The 18,594-nt window shown below is 31.9% G+C and overlaps 1 long non-coding RNA gene across 1 annotated transcript; it reads right to left on the reverse strand.

The window, feature by feature from the left end:
• Positions 1-15,126: 15,126 nt before the first annotated feature.
• On the reverse strand, positions 15,127-18,212 carry LOC139485123 (uncharacterized). The gene is made up of 2 exons (XR_011655259.1): positions 18,034-18,212; positions 15,127-15,300 (listed from the first exon to the last, which is right to left on the reverse strand). It is a non-coding gene; the product is annotated as an uncharacterized lncRNA (long non-coding RNA).
• Positions 18,213-18,594: the final 382 nt, after the last annotated feature.

Here is an 18,594-nt window from a genome sequence, read left to right on the forward strand (position 1 = left end):
ATCTGAAATACATAAAACCGTAATAATTCCTCAGTAAATGTGGCAGATTTCATAACAAACTATTATATTTTGATTGATGAAAAGGAAAAATTCATAATCATCAAAGCGAACGAATTATGCACATAATTAGGCCGTTAGTTTTCTCGTTTGAATTGTTTTACATTTGTCATGTAGGGACCTTTTATAGCTGACTATGCGGAATGGGCTATATTCGTTGTTGAAGACCGTACGTTGACCAATGATTTTTAATTTCAGTTTCATTTTATCTCTTGTAAAGATTTGTCTCATTTGCAATCGTACCACATCTTCATTTTCTTTTAATTTGTATACGACCGCAAATATGTTTTTGGTTCGTATAATGCTATGATGTCATCGTCGGCGTCGGTGTCCGCAGACGCATTTGGTTTACGGACAATAACTTCGGTTAAAGTCTGCTCAATGGATCTCTATGAAATTACAAGAAGGTTCACTAACACAAAAGAAAGGTTGGGATTGATTTTGGAGGTTATGGTAGCAATAGTTTATGAATTCGGGGCTACATACAAGCATTTTTGTAGTTTCCGGACAATAACTTATGTGTAAGTGTATGGATCTCTCTGACATTGTACATCAATATTCCATATCACAACGAGAATGTTGGGATTGAGTTTTGGGGTAATTGTAACAAACATGCAGGAATTAGAGCCAAAACAAGGATTTTTCTAGTCTCTAGACAATAACTTGTGTTTAAGTGTATCATGTGGGTCTCTCTAAAACTGTACTACTAGGTTCCATACAACAAAGAGGAGGCTTGAGTAATTGCTACAAGGGGGGAGGGGTTGGGGTTCCATTTTTTTAAAGGGATTCATATTTTTTTTCATCAAAATTTTTCAAACTTCAAATTTTTTGTAAAGTTTAAAGAAGAAATCTTCAATTGCAATGTTGTGCGCAATAGATTTTAAAGATCTTTGACCACATTTATTTTGTGTCAGAAACCTATATTACTAGTATGTCAAAAATTTGATCACAATCCAAATTCTGACAGTATCAAGCTAGAATATTGTGTCCAAATTTGTCCCAACATTTAGACTCTGCGGTCGTATCAGGTTGCGCTCAGCGAAGCATTTTTATTACATATAGTAAGGAAGAGTAAACTTGTATCGTTTACCCAGTGCTGAATTTAGACGGGATGTAAGGGTCGTTTGCGTTGACCAATGATTTGCAAAAGCAAAAGCAAATGCAACATACACTGGACCAACAACACATATCTAGATCTAGGCTTATCCAATTTTTTTTTAATGTAAAAGTTTTCATGAAAACGGTTTCATGGAAAAAACAAATATAGTTCGTGTATACCAGCACGATTAAAAGAAGATTTGGCGCGAGTCATAGAGACTGAAACACAACAACACAAATGCTAAAGATATATTGTGAGCAACATGATAGTCTATAACAACAGACAGTCTATAATAACATACAGTCTATAACAACAGACAGTCTATAACAACATGATAGGCTATAACAACATGATAGTCTATAACAGTATGATAGTCTATAATAACATACAGTCTATAACAACAGACAGTCTATAACAACATGATAGGCTATAACAACATGATAGTCTATAACAACATGATAGTCTATAACAGTATGATAGTCTATAACAACATTCAGTCTATAACAACATGAAAGTCTATAACAACATGATAGTCTATAACAACATGATAGTCTATAACAATATGATAGCAGTCTATAACAACAGACAGTCTATGACAACATACAGTCTATAACAACATGATAGTCTATAACAACATGATAGTCTATAACAACATAATTCTATAACAACATGATAGCAGTCTATAACAACAGACAGCCTATTACAACAGACAGTCTATAACAACATACAGTCTATAACAACATGATAGTCTATAACAACATACAAGCTATAACAACAGACAGTCTATAACATCATGATAGTCTATAACAACATACAGTCTATAACAACATACAGTCTATATCAACAAACAGTCTATAACAGACAGTCTATAACAACATGATAGTCTATAACAACAGACAGTCTATAACAACAGACAGTTTATAACAATATACAGTCTGTAACAACAGACAGTTTATAACAACATGCAGTCTATAACAACAGACAGTCTATAACAACATACAGTCTATAACAACATACAGTCTATAACAACAGACAGTAGTTTATTAGAATATCACCACATAAAAACACACACATTTTAAATAAGATACAAGTGTATGTGCTTTTCCCAAAATACTTATAAAGGACTATATAAAATACACATTTACATCAATCTAAAATCATATAAAACATGTAAAACGACAATTAATGATAAAAAAAAACACTGCTTTTTGTTATATTAAAAACTAAAACTAAAATACCGAATTCAGTTTAATAAAAACTGTCAAAATCAAAGGCGATCAATTAACGGAACAATTCAATTAAATAGAACTAACATGTTCTTGATTTTGTACTGACATTTTTCGAAGAAACGGTAGGTTTAAACTGGTTTTGTAGCTAATGTATGACAGTTATTTATGTTGTATGTTCGATTTATTGTAAAGCTTATGTACCCAGTTTAATTTCTAAAGTATAAAATATTGGTCTTACCATATCTTAAAATGCTTCAATAAGAATTTGCAGATGATTTACATCTACTGTAAACACATATACTTACTGTTTCTATGATACCTCTTCTGCAGCCTTTATTTAGACAAAGATAGATAGGTGTTAATTGGGTAAGAAATGATTGACGTCAAAAATACCTCATGCATTGTGTAAACTAGGGAAATAAGAATGGAGAAGTTAATTGTTCGTGGAAGAATATTTTAGAAGAAAATAGATGAATAATAAATTATAAAAATATTTATAAAACAGACATGTTCAAAAATGGGAATAGGTGTTATGCCCAATAGAAAAAAACGAAAATCGTTACCTTATTTTTTAACGGTTTTCCTGTTAGTGTAGCAAAGTCAGTTTTGGCAAACTGTTCTCTGTAAATTATAGTCTGCAGGTAGGTTAGTGTTTAAGACTTTTATATGTTTATAATTTATATAAATATAAGTATACCGGCCTATCTTAATCAAGACACGCCTTTGCACAGTTTTAAAGTTGAAGGGTTGTTTTGGAGATGAATAAGAACCGAGAGGTAATAAGTGCTGTTTAACCCATCATTTTCAGTGGAATTAGGAAATGTAAGATGTAATATATAAATACCGACAGGATAGGTTTCCTCGAGATTTATTTACGTTGCTCAATTTGATCTCAAGGACGCTTAACTATGGTAACAGGATGAATGTCACCAATCTTGACTCCGATTGGGTGAGATAACTAGATTGAATCCCCCTTCTACAAACAATATATATATATAAGCTACAATAAAAGGAAGCATGACAGACCGACTGTGCGGGTGCTGCATAGCCCAGGCATAGCCAGTCAATGCCGTTAATAACTTCCATTTGTTGTTGCATTACTGACATTAAATCGATTATATAAGTGAACTTATCCAGATAAATAAATTCAGGTAAAGAAGGAGTCATTATCACCACTGTCCAATTGTTTTGATTTTGTAGGCTTAACCTTTAATACATGAGAAGGTATTATCACTGACAAGTTAGTGCATCTACAATCTAAACTAAATGCACTGACACTTGTCTCAGAATTTTTTTTAAATATAAAGGCATATAGGGGTGAAATTCTGAGACGAGTGCCTGTGGCTAAATGCTGGTCAATTAGCCTGTTAAAAGCTCGAGCTCTATAGATATGTCTTATCGACTGTTTGAACTTGCAAGTGCAGTCTTATAAACATATCAGTCGTTATTACAAATATCATACTTGAAATAAAGAAAGTAAAAAAGCATGTATCGTAAATGTCAATAGCTGTATAGATCATCTCCCTTCGGTGTCCCGTCATCGAACAAGGTTTTTTTTGTCGATATTTCAAATTAGAGTTCATAATGCATTGAAATCTAAAGCCTCGAAAAAGGCATATTTTTACAAGTAATTTTAGTCTTAATTTGGAGCATTTGAATTTGATGAATGAGGTTTTAATCTCGCCCAAGGCACCGTATAGACAGTAGATATACCGGTTACTCCACTCATTCTACGAAATACAAGTGTAAAGTGTTAAACAGTAGGCGTCATTATCGTCCAAGTGAACTGAATTTGTGAAAACATATTTAGTAAAAAGGTTGGTTTGCCATTTTGATCCTTACAATGAAAAAGAATATTTCATTTTTCCTGTTTTGATAACAAAATTCTGCACAACTTGCAGTGTTTGTGACCTTGCGTCATGACTTATGCCGTTTATACATGGCACGAAACACTGATGCAATAATAACATTTACTAGAATGAAAATATTTGCAATGGATTAACTGCATTTTCATACATAATTACTAAGATTATATACAGAAACTTAACATATTTATTTTTATTTACACCTGCAATAAAATAAACCGATGGATGATTGGTCTTTTATTAAACTTCCCCTGAAGGAAAAAAATGTTTTTCAAAGATCTTCAAATATTTTAAATTTCGTTCAAGTGGACACACCTATAATAGTGGATTAAAACCGTAGGTCGTAATTCATTAACAAAGAAAAATATAGTAAATGACCAATGAGTTAGGTAACCGTATACAGCTCTGGGCGGATCCAGCTAGTTTTCAAAAGGAGGGTTCCCAACCCAGGAGAAAAAGGGGGTCGAACCATTTGACCCCATTCAAATGCCGCCATTGATCGTCCAGAAAAGGGGCGGGGTCCCATCCCCGAACCCCGATTGGATTTGACACTGGTAATCACTACATTTATATAATTGCTGACTTGAATGGCGCAACAAGCATATATTTGAATAATCGTTCTTAAAAAGCAACGTACATGTAGCAGTCTGTGAATGAGTCACAAAGGTGGACATATAGGATGAGTGCTGTATAAATACATATTAACGTACTTAGTCATGGTTTTGATAACAAGAAATTTGATAGATTAGTAAACAGATATATGGATGAGAGATTCAGAAATGGAATGAAATAGAACATCACAATACATTTCAGAAAATTCCATTCATTTTTCTACACTCTTTACTTTTGCTTATTATAACTTGACCGAGATGTCATCTTATTTAAAAGGGAAAAATAAGGGTCAAGAGATGCAAATGGCCAAACAGGTATCATCTGCTGGTGACATTTAGGTTCAATCTGATTACAAAAACCTTTTGACACAGGATCCATATTTTAATCAAATTGTGTTGTGGTCTCCATTGCACTTTTACCTGGCAGACCTGTTCAAATCTACAAAATCTTAGTGCGCAACCTCCTTCGTGGTAAAGGAATAACAAACTTCTTTACGTTCTACGTTTGAGTAGTGGGTCTTTGTATACTAAAGAGACTTTATCTCTTTTTTTTTTCTCAGATAAGACCAAGGCCCCAATAAACAACTCTCGAGGGTAAATACAGTATGTTTCCATACACTACCTATATGTTTGATTAAAAATCAATGATAGATGCATACTTTTTAAGTTCTCGGATCTTTTTTCCCTGATGGTCCTCGTGGTCCTTAAAGAAAATATGCTTGTCACCAACTTATTATTTCTATTGAAAAATGCCAAATTGTGTCGGCCATTTGCAAAATTTGGCGGTCTAAAACCTCGTACCACCACTTTTCTTGGAACTTTGTAGTAACTTCGTAATTAGTTTATGTGATTCGCTGGGATACTTGTTATAATAGACGCAATGTTTGCCCAAATGACAGATATTAAAAAAAAACCATCGGGATTCGGAAATAATTTTGACTCTTTATAAGACCGTCTCCCTAAGTACCAGATGACAGCATTAAAAACACGCTACTATATATATAATGTTTACACTTTCATTCTGTAGCTGCCGGTTTAGCGCAGAAGTCAATCTCGCATCGAAAAATGTGATCAGCGTATTACTGATAACTACGATATATAAATTTACGACTATATGTTCAATAGAATAAAATCTCAATTGCAACTTCCAAAATACCATGCAATATACATAATCCTGTGATTGTCGTTTGTTGCTGTGTTTACATATTTGTTTTTCTGTTATTTTTTTGTACATTAATTCGACCGCTAGTTTACACTTAGAATTGTTTTACATTTGTCATTTCGGAGATCTCATATATCTGACTATGCGGCACGGTGACCTATTGGTGTTAATTTCAGTGTCATTTGGTTCCTTGTCGAGAGTTGTCTCTTTAGCAATCATAGCACATCTTTTTTATATATAAAAAATCCATATCTTTTAGTCCCCCCCCCCCAATTTTTTTTTATTATAAACCTTCTAATTGTATAGAGTTTATCAACTTCATGTTCATTGTTTCGACTCAAAATCTCATATCAATGTTTATAGATATAAGAAAATGTGGTATGAGTGCCAATGAGACAACTCTCCATCCAAGTCACAATTTATTAAAGTAGACATAAAAGGTCAAATAACGATCTTCAACACGGAGCCTTGGCTCACACCGAACAGCAAGCTATAAAGGGCGGCAAAAATTACTAGTGTAAAACCATTCAAATGGGAAAACCTACGGTGAAATTTATATAAAAAACGAGTAACGAGAAACACTTATGAACCACATCAACTGATATTAAACGTTTTAATGTAACCAAATCTTTACTCTTATCTCAAACAATAGTGTAACATCACAACATAGAAAGACACACTATAAAATACCAATTGAAATGGCTCAACTCAATCAAATGACATATAACACAAGTGATAATACACTGAACGAATAAATATGGTATATGATGATACATCAACAACAAAAAGGGGATGAATAATTATGAATTACAGTAACAGTATTATACAGCTGTGAAATGTTAAACAATTTCAGAAAAAAAACAACAACCTTGAACTAAAATCCGTCATTTGCAATAATATTATACACTGGTAAATAAAAATTATTTTGTTGTTCAAATGAAAAAATATTTTTACAAAATAAATAATTCTGATGTTCATAGTACGAAGACGTGAAAATTTATCTTTATAGACATTTGCGGAAACTATGGCTTTACCTAGGATTACACTTCAGACTTACGATTACAGGTGACAAAAACAAGGGGTCTTCAATTTTTCCATTTGCAAAGGGGCATAACCCTAGAATGGTAATCAAAGTGCTTGTAATCACTGAATGGTAAAGACTGCTTTAATTTATCAGTTGGAAGTAAAGTGAATAGTGCATTGTATAGTGTATATATAGCATTGATTTAAGTTGATTCAACTACTATTCTCGACAAAGGAAGATAACTTCAATTTTCAAAGATTTCATAAAGTATTAGTTTTAGGTGATTCAACAACCATTCTGGACATAGATAACTCCAATTTTTGTCTTGAAACTACAAAAATGATTGTTTTGGGCCCCTAATTCCTAAACCTTAGGGACCATAACCCCCAAATTCAATCCCAAGGCTAAAGCTTCTTTTTGTGGTTATAAAAATTGTGTTATAATTTTATTAATTTCTACTGAACGCAAAATTTTTTTGCGGTCGTATAAAAACAAACCAACAATACAGATACAAAATAGCAAATGGTGTCTTCTATATATATATAAGATGTAAGCAACAAAGCCGAATATTTGAAGGATTTATAAAGACCCGAAGGTGTAGATAGATGTATGATATATATATATTATCAGCAGGAGCAATATACTTTCTCCGCGAAACAGGGTACTTTTAATGCAATGGTTAGTATAGAAAAAACAGCAAAAATATTGTTCAGAAGATACTCTACAAACTTTTTCATTTGAAATAGTAATGTTGGTGTTGTTTTTGTTCTGCATGATTGCAATTTTGCATCCGCAACTGTTTCCTTGCCGACATTAATAGATATTGATTATTTTAAACAATTTCTTCTGCCTGCCACACTTTTGTATTTTTTATTCCTAACAATCAGTTGAATAGATTTGCGTATAAACTTTGAAATGAACAACGTCGCAATGAGAGATCACAAACATGTACCACTTACAATCGTTCCACAGATCACCCGTTGCATATAGTATCTAAGAAACAAACTTAACCAGACTTTTTTTTTTTTATTATTGACCAATAAACCATGAAAATTAGGTCAAGATCAGAGGATACATGCCAGATCAACATGTACACCTTACAATCATTTTATACACCAAATAAAGTTGACTGGCCTATTTCTTATAATTTAAAAATAAAAAGCCATAACACATAAAAACTTAACATTGAACAAAGAACCATAAAAAATAAGGTCAAGGTCATCTTAAAATATTTCCATGCATCAAATAAAGTTGACCTATTGCATACAATAGAAGAATAACAGACCAAAACACAACCAGATGCTCCGCAGGGCGCAGCTTTATACGACCACAGAGGTTGAAATCTGAACGGTTGGGGCAAGTATGGACAACATTCAAGCTGGATTCAGCTCTAAATTTGGATTGTGATTAAATAGTTAACACAGCATAGGTATCTGGCACAGAATGGATGTGGTCTAATAAACTTAAAATTTGTTTTTTGCCTTTGAGCAATTCACTATGCTGTTAAATATTAATCCTCTCAAATAAATATTTGAAGAAATTTTCTTTTTATTTAAGAAATTTGAAATGAGAAAAATTGAACTCCCCCAATTTTTTTTTCACATCCCCCTTTCTCTTATTCCAAAACTGATCTCAATTCAAATTACTTATGGAGTTTGCAACAATAACTACTCATTTAAAAACATCATAAAATATTAAAATGTAAAGAAAGTGCTTGTTATCACTGAATGGTAAAGATTGTTTTAATTTATCAGTTGGTAGTAAAAGTGAATATACATTGTATATTGTATAAAACAATGATTTAAGTTGATTCAACTACTATTCTGGACAAAGAAAGATAACTCCAATTGAAAATTTCTTGCTATTGCGCAATACTGTGCAATTGAAAATTTCTTGCTATTGCACAATACTGTGCAATTGAAGATTTCTTGCTATTGCTGAATACTGTGCAATTGAAAATTTCTTGCTATTGCACAATACTTTTAAAATATAATAATTTTGGCTCCCGATTTGGACCAACTTGAAAACTGGGCCCATAATAAAAAATCTAAGTACATGTTTAGATTCAGCATATCAAAGAAGCCCAAGAATTCAATTTTTGTTAAAATCAAACTTAGTTTAATTTTGGACCCTTTGGACTTTAATGTAGACTAATTTGAAAACGGGACAAAAAATTAAGAATCTACATACACAGTTAGATTTGGCATATCAAAGAACCCCAATTATTCAATTTTTGATAAGGGAGCTACCATATGATTTTTATTGGGGGGGCTAGGATGAAAAATTTTGTCCTGCATTTTTTTTAGCTGTAATCTCTGTTCGGTCCTGCTTTTTTTTTTTAGTTTATCCTGACTTTTTATTACCTAAATTGTAGTCCTGACTTTTTTTTTTGCAAGTGTCTCATCCTGCCTTTTTTTTTTACTCAAAACTTCTGTCCTGTCTATTTTTTTCAAATTTCTAAAAATTTTCAAAAGTGGCTAAAAAATTAAGAATCTACATACACAGTTAGATTTGGCATATCAAAGAACCCCAATTATTCAATTTTTGATGAAATCAAATATAGTTTAATTTTGGATCCCGATTTGGACCAACTTGAAAACTGGGCCAATAATCAAAAATCTAAGTACATTTTTAGATTCAGCATATCAAAGAACCCCAAGGATTCAATTTGTGTTAAAATCAAACTAAGTTTCATTTTGGACCCTTTGGACCTTAATGCAGACCAATTTGAAAACGGGACCAAAAATTAAGAATCTACATACACAGTTAGATTCAGCATATCAAGAAACCCCAATTATTCAATTTTTGATAAGGGAGCTACCATATGATTTTTATTGGGGGGGCTAGGATGAAAAATTTTGTCCTGCATTTTTTTTTAGCTGTAATCTCTGTTCGGTCCTGCTTTTTTTTTTTTTTAGTTTATCCTGACTTTTAATTACCTAAATTGTAGTCCTGAACTTTTTTTTTTGCAAGTGTCTCATCCTGCCTTTTTTTTTACTCAAAACTTCTGTCCTGCCTATTTTTTTCAAATTTCATCCTAGCCCCCCCCCCCCCCCCCCCCCCCCTAAAAATCAAATGGTAGCTCCCTAAAATCAAACAAAGTTTAAATTTTAAAAATGTTTAAATTTCATAGATTTCTATTTACTTATACTAAAGTTATGGTGTGAAAACCAAGAAAAATGCTTATTTGGGCCCCTTTTTGGCCCCTAATCCCTAAACTGTTAAGATCTCAGCTCCCAAAATCAATCCCAATCTTCCTTTTGTGATCATAAACCTTGTGTTTAAATTTCATTGGTTTCTATTTACTTATACTAAAGTTATTGTGCGAAAACCAAGAATAATGCTTATTTTGGGCCCTTTTTTGGCCCCTAATTTCTAAACAGTTTGAACCAAAACTCCCAAAATCAATCCCAAACTTCCTTTTGTGGTTATAAACCTTGTATCAAAATTTCAATAATTTCTATTTACTTAAACTAAAGTTATAGTGTGAAAACCAAGAAAATGCTTGTTTGGGCCCTTTTTGGCCCCTAATTCCTAACCTGTTTGGACCAAAACTTCCAAAATCAATCCCAACCTGCGGTCGTATAAAAACTAACTTGAACCACTGAACCATGAAAACGAAGTCAGGTTATCTGATTATACCTGTCAGTTGGACATGTACAACTTATAATCAAACCATAAGCCAAATATAGAAGACCTATTGAATTTAATATATATAACCGGAAGAAAAGTGACATTGGGAACTTTTACTATAATTTTCAAAGTGCTTTATAGGAACTCTCGTTTGAATTGAATATGTATATGAACTCTCGTTTTGATTAGTAATATGAACTCTCGTTTTGAATATTTATATGAACTTTCGTTTTAATATTGTGGAGAATATAACCGGAAGAAAAGTGACATTGGGAACTTTTACTATAATTTTCAAAGTGCTTTATAGGAACTCTCGTTTGAATTGAATATGTATATGAACTCTCGTTTTGATTAGTAATATGAACTCTCGTTTTGAATATTTATATGAACTTTCGTTTTAAATTGAATATTTCTCATTTTAGTTTTAAGTTGAATATTTCTTGTTTTAAATGTTTCTTTATTCTTAAATATAATGTTTCTTTATTTCAAATACCCAAAGAGATTATAGATTTACTATTTTACAACTTAATCCGATGGCTGTCAAGAGTGTGAGAGATAATACATGTATCTAACGCTTGAACTACAAAAGCAATTATCGCTATTTTATAAAGTTTAGCCGGAGGACAATAATCCTATTATTATTACATAACATTGGACAAGTATATTTATATTTTATAAGAACATTTTCATGTTTTAATACCCTTATCTTTGAATTAATTTATGTTTTGTAAACTGTTGCTGGGGCAGTCTTCCCCTAGCTTTCGAACTGTAAACTTGTGTGAATAAATTTGTATATATTTTTATACGGTCTTGCGTTTAAAGCAGCCATAGTGTCGATTATAGACCTACAGACTTTAATGTAACCCGTGTCGAAGTTCACGGACTGATGCCGGAATTCACGGGGTTATATAATATAACCGGAAGAAAAGTGACATTGGGAACTTTTACTATAATTTTCAAAGTGCTTTATAGGAACTCTCGTTTGAATTGAATATGTATATGAACTCTCGTTTTGATTAGTAATATGAACTCTCGTTTTGAATATTTATATGAACTTTCGTTTTAAATTGAATATTTCTCATTTTAGTTTTAAGTTGAATATTTCTTGTTTTAAATGTTTCTTTATTCTTAAATATAATGTTTCTTTATTTCAAATACCCAAAGAGATTATAGATTTACTATTTTACAACTTAATCCGATGGCTGTCAAGAGTGTGAGAGATAATACATGTATCTAACGCTTGAACTACAAAAGCAATTATCGCTATTTTATAAAGTTTAGCCGGAGGACAATAATCCTATTATTATTACATAACATTGGACAAGTATATTTATATTTTATAAGAACATTTTCATGTTTTAATACCCTTATCTTTGAATTAATTTATGTTTTTGTAAACTGTTGCTGGGGCAGTCTTCCCCTAGCTTTCGAACTGTAAACTTGTGTGAATAAATTTGTATATATTTTTATACGGTCTTGCGTTTAAAGCAGCCATAGTGTCGATTATAGACCTACAGACTTTAATGTAACCCGTGTCGAAGTTCACGGACTGATGCCGGAATTCACGGGGTTATAATTGGTTTTAAATAAATATTCAAAACGAGAGTTCATATTACTAATCAAAACGAGAGTTCATATACATATTCAATTCAAACGAGAGTTCCTATAAAGCACTTTGAAAATTATAGTAAAAGTTCCCAATGTCACTTTTCTTCCGGTTATATATACAAGACTTGACCCCATAACTTGACCTTGCTCACTGGTCCATGGAATGAGGTCGAGGTCAAGTGAAAACTTTCTGACAGGCATACAAATCTGCACATACCAAATATAGTTACCCTATTTCTCCAAATAAGAGAGGAATTAAAGTACAAAAAATCTTAACTTTTTTTCAAGTAGTGAAAATGAGGTCAAGGACAATGGAAAGTACAGACAGAAAAATCATAACATCAGACATCTATACTTGTATACAAAATATGAAGCATCCAGGTCTTTTCTTCTACTTTCTGAACTATTGAGCTTTTTTAAAAAGAAGTTATGTTAATACCACCGCTGCAAGATCACTATTCTTGTGTTGAGCTTTCTGCGACTGAAGTCCCAGGCAGGACACAAATCATTATTAAGGTCAATAACTCCAATGACTTTTCAACTAAAGATTTCTGCCATCTTGCCAAATCTTATCCTCTTGACAATTTTTGTTTTCTGTTTTAAGTTTCTCTTTATCTATTGCTCATGTCAATACATATAAACAATTGGTTACACGCCATTATTCCGACAGCCCATTAGTCCGACAGCCCATTGTTCCGACAACCCATTAGTTCGACAACCCAATAGTCCGACAACCCATTGCTCCGACAGCCCAATACTCCGACAACCCATAAGTCCGACACTTTTCAATTCAAATATCAGGGTATCAGGGTAAAATAAAATTTGTCTGTCTGTATATTATTACGTTTATGTAATAACAGATTTTAAGAAATAACTACGTATATGTTACATAAGACTAAGATAGTTCGAATACTTTCTATATACTCAATTCGAAATCTGTATATATACAGAATAGAACAAAAAAGAATATTTCATTTTCCAAATTACAGGGTATTAAGAGCATATATATAAATCAAGACCAACCAGTGATGGTGCGAGCTACTGACGATACCCCGCTTAAATATTTCGGTAAATAGCCGAAAGTTGTTGATTTGTGAATCTGAAAAGCACCAGACAGTATAACGGACTTATATAAACATTGAAACAAAATTTCAGAAATCATTGTTTTGTAGTTTCTGAGAAAAATATGACGAGAATTTTCAACTTGGCTATCAATTGAGTTATAAATCTGAAAACGCATCACACGATATAGCCGACTTCAACATGTTCTATAAACCCTGAAATCGGAGCCTAAACAAAATAGGAAAAAAGAAAAAAACTTACACATTGATATCAAACAACATTCAGTATCAATAAATATAGGAAGATGTGGTGTGAGTGCCAATGAGACAACTCTCCATCCAAATAACAATTTACAAAAGTAAACCAATATAGGTCAATGTTTACCCATACACACAAGATAGATGCATAGTCGGAATAATGGGTTGTCGGAGTAATGGGTTGTCGGAATAGTGGGCTGTCGGAATAATGGGCTGTCGGAATATTGGGTTGTCAGAGTAATGGGCTGTCGGAATAATGGTTGTCTGACTAATGGGATGTCACCAAACAATTCCCCATAATTTCTTGCAAGTTGGTGAAAGCATTCTTGAGTTATTGTCCTAAAACTTGAAAATCCCCCCTTTTTTAATGAATAAAACCCAATAATTTGGAAACATAAAATCTAAAATTTATAAAAAAATGAAAGGGAGCTCACGTCAATAGATATAAACAATTCACCAAAGTTTTATGCAAATTGGTTAAAGCATTTTTGACTTAATGTCTGACATGTTGATGACGGATGAACAGATGGATACTGGTAACAGTATACCATAATACGTCCCGTAATTAGGCATATAAAAACTGTTGAAAACTGATTATTTAAGTGAAATTTCTAAGTCAAAGGACAATAACCCTGCACAAAATCATCCGACTGTAACAATATTTGAACTTCATTGAAACTTGTCATAATAAAACAATAATCCAAATATCAAATCAATATCTTCAAGCATGAAGAAAAGTCTGGAAAACTGATTTGCTGGACTGACTAAATAAATGAGTTCACTTCAACTAATACAGAATAACAAACAAACCTCCCACTAACTTCTTTAAACAGTTTACCAAAGGAAAAAAATCCAAAATGTCATTGAGTTATTTCCCTTTGAACAGAAATCTAGTAACTAATAAGTATTTCATCAAAAATTTTATTTCTAGGGAAAGGGCTTTAACTGAACAAGGAGAAAAGCTAAAATCGTGAAAACTGAACTTGACCTGTAACTTGTCATGATAAAACAATGCATCAAATGTCAAATCAATATCTTAAAGCATGAAGGAAAAAGTCTGGAAAACTGATTTGCCGACTGACAGACAGACAGACAGACGGACGGAATGCAAATCTAAAGTTCACTTTGACTTCATCGGTAGGGAACTAATAAGTTCCCATGCACGACATATAAACAATGAGGAGCAAGAGCAGAGAACTAATTTTAATTACATGTAGATTGAGTCATGTTGGATGGTAGGCTTGCTCATTGGACTATATTTTTCAAATAGAAACCAAATCATAATCAGATACTTGTGACCAAATTTGTTTTAAGATTTGTATAAAAGTAAATAGACCCCTACTGTGGGTGACGGAAACAAAACAACAAGTGATGAGTATAGCAGCTTACTAGACCCTTGTCATTTAAGGGCAATAACTCCTATAAACAGTAGTCAAATTATCTTTGTGGAGCAAGAAGGTAAGTTGATCTTGACATTGAATTGATCATATAAATTTACTTCACATTAAACAATGTTACATAAACAAATAATATGTATTTATTGAACATAATCATACACTATATTTATCACACAGTAAGTACATTGTCTGTCTACATGTATGGTCTTGGTTGGCTGGGATCTTATACCATACATTAGTCTTCCATTTCAAAATATACAGGATTCTTCATTCAAACTGCTTCAAGACATAAGGTACTGAAACAGAAAAAAATAAAACATTCATTAATACATTTGTCATGTTTGTAGGTTAAACATATTAAACATTTCCTTGATGTCAACACAGATTGACTGACAATACTAGAACCTATGACATTGTCATATTTTATCATTTCTATTTACCATCATATAGTGCTTTCATCATGTTCATATCTAAAATAACATTCTAAGCTGTGCTTATCACACAAAATCGACTTCATTAAGAGGATTCCTGACACAAACATGACAAATAATTGCTTCAACAAAGTTATGAGGAAGAAGGACTAATTAAGACAACAAAAAAGTTAAGAGTCAACATGAAAAATTGTTTGACCAACATCTCAACTCACGTTTTTGCTTACGATAACTAAGAGTTCTTCTGATCTATATATTAACTGATTATGACATTATAAAATTATTAGATTCTTGTGAATTTTAGTGGTGATGAAATCACTGCAGAATTTTTTATTCATCCTTGATATACTTTAGGCATTTTTTTTTTATAAATAGAAATTTATGAGATTTGACATCAATAAAAGCCTCTAAATTAAACCTATATAAAGAAAGTAATACATAAATGAATCAACAATTTTCAGGAGAACATGCATTCTTGATTTATTATTGAGAGGTAAAGGACTCAAATCAAACATTTTGACAAATATTAAAGTGAAAATATTAGAACTTTAAATTAAAGTTTAATGGTTGTTTTCTCAATTTTCGGAAAAAAATTATCTAAAGTCATGAACATTTAACATGTTTAAGTATAACTTACATTTAATTTTTGATGTAAAAAGTTTTTTGTTAAGATATTCCTAGATTGGCACATAATCTAAAACCATTTACATGTTATAAGGAATAAAATACATTGTACTGTCTTATTTTTTTTACAAAATAAATTTAAATTTGCTTCTGAATAGTATCTTATGATCATAAACAAGCTTTTGTCCAAGTTTGTTAAAAATCCAAGATAGTTTAAGACAATAATTAAAATCTTAAAACTTTAACCACAGTCTGGCACAGAGTGAATGTAATGTTTGCTGGCAGAAAAACTAAGTCCATTTATAAGTAAAAAATGGAAAAAGAATAATTTTACAAAATATACTTCTGGATAGTATCTTATGATCATAAACAAGCTTCTGTCTATGTTTGGTAGAAATTCAGGATAGTTTAAAAAAGTTATTAAAATTTAAAAAAAAAAAGGGCAGTTAACAGATTAGGCGAGAAAAAAAATATATCTGTTTAAGGTTACATCATCAAAATAAATAGGGTAGGTAGGTCAGTATTTCCATTTTATTTTTTTTTCCATTTTATTTTTTGCGCCATGATTTTGAGTTGTGCTGTGGTCAGAGTTGTCCATGGACTGAGTTTACTTGTATTTTTAATGATTGGATTAATTCCTTTTGTTATTGATTGGAAAAAATGGCGGCAAAATGTTTATTTCATCACACGATTCGCCAATTTCCTTAAAACAGCTATCATATTCATGATTATGAACATTGGTATGTATCAATCAGGCAACACTATCTTCACTTTTAACACAAGTTCAGTTTATTTTCACTTTACGACGGAAATAAAATGGCTTAAGGTTTAGCTCAAAATAGGGTCGGTAGGGTAACCGTAAACAGACGTATATTTTTTTGGGGCCTTCGCATGATTACACATTTTCAAAAATAAAAAATTACTCCCTTTTTGTGGAGCCTTCGACTTTTGTCCAAAAAAAAAGCGAGACATATTCATGATATTGATCATACACTTCAAATTTGTGGAGTGCATCATACCCTTAAATTGCACGTCTTCAGATCTTACAAGTGACAAACATGCTTTCGAGACGTGATGGCCATACTTCCATGTCGTCCATATGATTTGTCGGCCATACCGCCACATCGTCCATAGGACATATCGTCCATACCTTGTAAAGACGTATCGTCCTTACTTAAAGTATTTATTCCATTGTGGTTATAGCATAAAATATAATAATACAAATGTACAACAAGTATTATTTCATAGTTTTAACATAAATATGATTTTGTAGTATTTATTATGTACAAGTTTGCCCGTTTGAGAGAGTCAGTATAGATCGCTTACAACATTTCTGGTTACTTAATGCTGCAAGGTCAGTACTTCAAAAAGACTGTTCAAATAGATTGAATTGTTACAAGAATTTCACTACCCATTGTATGTTTGTATCAGCTTGAACTCAGCTTGGGTGCCATTGTTCATGTTGTTTTTATAGTGATTAATAAATATTTTATTAGATAAAACACATTTATATATAATGCGTATTCCAAGTGAACAACATATAAAAAAAAAAAGATAAATAATGTAAATACAGCATAATACATTTACAAGTTATAATAACCATCAATTTATTTCCAAAAAAAACCCCCCATGAACGCGTCTTCACAAAGTATGGACGATGTTGTCCAAATTATGGTCGATGCATCTTTTCAAGGTATGGACGATACATCTTATAGACGACATGGCAATATGGACATTGCGTCCTGCATCGACAAACACTTCTAACAGACCAATCGACGTGAGAGATATGATTTGAAATATTGACAACTAGTCTTGTCTTTTTTGTGTGTTTTTTTTCCCCATTCAATAGTACTTAATTGTTTTCATTATGTTTTCTAATGACAGGGACGTATAATAACATCTGCGTCCTTGCTAAGCCTAAGGATAACAAAATTATTTGAAGGTGATTAATTAATTTATGAGAAACTTCTTTACCTCCTCGGATTATTCCACAAAAAGCTAAAAACAGGATAACATTTTGCTTCGTTCCAGCTCTTGCTAGTTTTTTCTCGTCATCTGGAGTCATTGGTTTGTCTTGTTTTAGCCTAATCATGATAAACTCTACAGAAACACGCCGTTTTCTCTTTCTCAGACAATAATGTTCAGAGTAATTCTGTCTCTTAAAATATGTGGTGGAAAATGGTTATAATAAGAGCCGAGAAGATTAAGATGCTTTTATTATGAGGTGCGTTTGAGGAATTGGCTATAGTGACCTGTTAACATTTTTTAAAACTTTTACAAAACATAATTCTTTCACACATCCTAATGAATCAAATTACTAATAATTGTTGATTTAAAAGAGTAGATGAGAATACACACACCACATTATTGTTATGGTCTTCTTCGTCTGAAATATGTCCTTCTAATTTATTTAAAAGATGCTACCTCTAAATGTTTTGCCCCAAAATTGTTATTTAGAAATATATTAAACTAATTTTTTAAAATAAATCTCAAGGATGTACTTAGGTGAAATTGATACTATGATTTGGAAGACAA

This window comes from Mytilus edulis, chromosome 8 (assembly GCF_963676685.1).
Source record: "Mytilus edulis chromosome 8, xbMytEdul2.2, whole genome shotgun sequence".
NCBI classification, from domain to species: Eukaryota; Metazoa; Mollusca; class Bivalvia; order Mytilida; family Mytilidae; genus Mytilus; species Mytilus edulis.